Below are 4,187 nucleotides of genomic sequence, written 5' to 3' on the forward strand. Positions count from 1 at the left end.
GAGGTAAGTTTGAATTCATTAACGTGAAAAGGCATTCATTGTTTATCAGTAAATAAAAAGTAGAGTAAATCAGAGAACTATAAATGTGCCATGCAGTAAAATTGTATTTTTGTTCAAATACACATAGGTGCATGGAAGTTACATAGAAGAGAGCTACGCGCCCAAGGTGTTAAGTAGTAATTGTCTCTGGGTGGGTGGGACTGTCTGTGGGTTTCCAATGTTTTCTTCTTTTTGTTTATCTGTATATCCTGTAATGAATGGCTTGATTTCCAATAAGAAAAAGCAAGAATCTAACAAAGGAAATACAACAAAAGTTCTTTTTTTAAATTATAAAATAAACCAACTCCAATCTGCTTCAGAAATATAAAAACAGTCAAACATAGACGTAGAAATGGTGACAGGTAAATTCTCAGGACAGACACATGGACAGGGATACACACACACACACACACACACCCTGCCCCTGCCTCATTCCCATGGTTGATGTAGTCAAGGCTGAGGAGTTGGGGGATGGCTGCCAAATTTCAGGAAATGCTGGGATCTTGGTGTGAGGGTGACTGCTGGAACGTCTGGGCCTGAGGGGTGCATTTGGGTGGGTGGGGAGAGTAAAGGAAGTGTCCTGGGACTCAGCCTGGCCCCGGGTGAGGCCTGGCTGTACTGTACCCACCCTCTGTTTCCTGAGACAACACGGATGCTGATCCCAGGTCCTGCACTCAGGCCAGGCTGCAGAACCTGCCAAGGCAGCTCCTCCCCTGAGCTGCAGAGGAGATAGCAGGGCCCAGCTGGGAGGGGCTTCCTTGCCACCACTTGTGACTTCCAGTCAAGGCCTTTTGAACCACCCACAGGCCCCACTTAGGAAGCCAGGACTGTGAATCATGTAGGGAGGCCTTCTGTCCTCAACAACTTCTGAGATGCAGGCGCAGCAGCAGCCCCTCAGCCTGACCCTTTCTGTGCCCTCTCACTACCCCCACTGTCACTGTCCTTGTGCCACTGTAATATCCTCTGACTGGTCTCCCTGACCTTACCTCACCACTGCCTGATGGCCCCAGAGGAACTTCTCAGACATAGATCTAAACTCCGTAGAAGGCTGCTGTGTGGGCTCTGTTCCCTGCATCAGTCTCACTATCTATGGTTGGTATAATAATGGTCTCTCAAAGATGTTCACATCCTAATCCCCAGAACATGTGAATACATGTCATAGTATATGGCCAAAGGGAATTACAGTGGCTAACCAGTTGATTTAAAAATAAGGTTATCCTGGATTATCGAGGTGGGCCCAATGTAATCGAAAAGGTCTTTAAATGTGGACCAGGGAGGCAAGAGAGTCAGGTGAGAGGAATGCGATATGAGAAAGACTAGGAGATAGGAGGGGCCATCTCTAGAATGCAGGCACCTTTAGAAGCAGTAAAGGAAAAAGCAAGGACACCGACTCTCTCCAGAGCATCCAGATGGGAAGTCAGCCCTGCTGACACCTTGACTTGAGCCCATCACATTCCATTTTGGACTCTGACCTCCAGAATTGTAAGATAATACATTTGTTATGTACCTAACAAATTTGTTATAATACGAGTATTGTTTTAAGCCTCTAAGTTTGTGGTACTTTGTTACAGCAGCAAAGTATCCTTGGCGTTCATTAATGCTCACCAAGATATAGGCTTGAATTTGCTCCACTAGTTAATCCCATGACTGGCCAAGGACCAGAGTAAGGTGGCGCCCGAGGGGTCGAAGGTATTAGAACTGAAAAAGGCTGCTGGGCACAGGAGATAGGTGGGCTGGACTACCTTATAGATAAGGGTGGGGAGACAGAAATCACACATCTCAAATGCTGGTGTGAGTAGGATAAGAGTAACAATGTGGTGACTGTCAGGCCCTGTGCTAGGTGTTGTGCAGTGTGCATCTCCAGCAATCCCAATCTTATTCTACAGAACCACCCATACAAGTGTGTGAACACATATGTCTGAGGGTGTTCTTGCAGTGTTATTTAATAGCAAAACAGTATACAGATCCAAGTATCCGTCCACAGGGAAATATATAAACAAAATTGTGGTACATCCATAAAATGGATTAATAGCTATTACAAAAATGTACTGACTTGGAGACTGCCCATTATAAATAGAGAAAAAACAGCCAATTACAGAATGGTCTCATAAAAAAAAGAAAAAAGGAAGAGCAAATAAACAAGCACTCTTTCTCCCAAAGAAAACAAAAACACTTCAAGGTTACACATGTGCATATGCGTTTGTATAAACATAGAGAAAAGTCTGGAAGGATATGATTACCACTGGGGGATAGGCTTGGAGAGAGGAGTAAACTTACTTTATATACTTCTGTATTGTTTGAGTTTATTTTAACAAGCGTGTGTTGCTTTTTATTACACGTGATAATATTTTTTTAAAAGATGGTAAAAGGTTAAGAAAAGCATACTTTACTATCACTGTTCAGTAAATAGTTATTATTTGCAAAAAGCTCTCTGGGCTGAGGAATGCCAGAGCTCGACTTAGCAGGAACACTCTGAACCACAGATGAGCAAAATCAATTTCTTTTTCTACGTTTGCTCCGTGTGGGATTGAAGCAGCATGAATTCTCCAAGTGGAAAGGTGGAGTCATGCAAGCCCTCCTGGCCTTTTTCTGTGCGATCTGAAGTTTGGGGAGGAGAGCAGGCCAATTCCTCTACATTTTATGGCAGTTCCAGACTGAAATAGAACTATCTGGTCCCCATTTAAGTGAACTAGGAACTTCCTCATAATTTACACTGCCCATAACTTTCACATGAGGGATACAATTTTCTGTTTTACTGCCTGATCCCAATTTAAACTGAAGGTCTTGTTGACATTGAAGGCCCAGCCTTTAAAAGGGACAGGCACAGGCAGGAAGCAGAAGCGGGAATGGAAGCAACCTGGGAAAGCTGCCAGGCTGGGGTGCGGAGCCTGGGGTTCCAGTCTTGGCTGTCCCCATTGGGCTCGCATTACTAGGGTTTAGCAAGTATGTGGAAGTCCTCTGTCTCTCTAGCAACTAACACTCTGCCAGGTGTCCCAGGTTTGCAAAGCTCTTCTGCAGCATTATCTCCCACAAGCCTGGGGCCCCAGGAGAACTGTATCCACTGTATCCACGGATGAGGAAACCAAGACTCAGAGACACCAAAGTGACAGACCCCAAGTCACTCAGCAACTTGGTTGCTTGCATAGTTCAGGGCAGAATCACCTCTCCTTATTCTCTTGTCTTCTTCAGCTAGAGCTTTATTTTTATCTCTTTTATATCTTCTGTTTCCAAAGTAGATTTTGTTTGACAATAAGAGGTCTGCTGCTTTTAAAACATTTAAAAGTCAATGATCCAGAAGAATATTTCCAAATTCCCAACCAATAATAATATTCTGCATTCAGGAATGATAAATTGGAATTCCTGGGAATCTTGGGAATTCCTGAAATCATAAATTATTCTGCATTTTTCATAACACTATCTACATGCTTTTAAATAATGAGTTGACCATAATAATAAAGTGAATAATTTTCTGTGATAGTGTGGTACAAAGTCTCAGAGGTTTTCAGTAAAAAATATGGCTTATAGTTTATTATTATGAACGAATAAATTGCGATGAGATTATTTCAATGACATCTGAAAGTGATCTCTACCTGATATAGACATTGGATATAGAAAACATTAAGCAAAAGGGAACATTAACACAAAATAAATGCCAAATAAAAATCACTTAAAAATTGAGAAAAATTTCACAATATTTAGAATTTAAAAGTTATTATTCTTATCATTTTTTTAAAAAGATTTTTATTGGGGAGTTAGGGGAAGGGGAACAGACAAGTTGCTCTTTGTTCTTGAGTCTAGTTGTGGAGGATGTTGCTTCACTGGCCCAAGTTGGCACCATCATTGCACTCTTCCCCGGCGAGGCAGATCAGTCGCCGGCTTCTGGACGGCCGCTCATGGCGGCTGCTGGCCGCTCATGCTGGCTACTGGCCGCTCATGCTGGCTACTGGCCGCTCATGCTGGCTACTGGCTACCCAAGGCAACGCACCTGCCATCGCTGGTGGCTCATGGCAGCCCAGCTCCAGGTCGAGCTGTTGTTCAGCATCTTAGCTGTAGAGGGTGCAGTGTCACTGGCCCTCATATGTGGGATCCGAACTGGGGCCCTCTGGCGTCCCAAGCCAGTTCTTAACCAACGCGTCACTTGGCCGGCC

Source organism: Hipposideros armiger, unplaced genomic scaffold (assembly GCF_001890085.2).
Source record: "Hipposideros armiger isolate ML-2016 unplaced genomic scaffold, ASM189008v1 scaffold_388, whole genome shotgun sequence".
Classification (NCBI taxonomy): domain Eukaryota; kingdom Metazoa; phylum Chordata; class Mammalia; order Chiroptera; family Hipposideridae; genus Hipposideros; species Hipposideros armiger.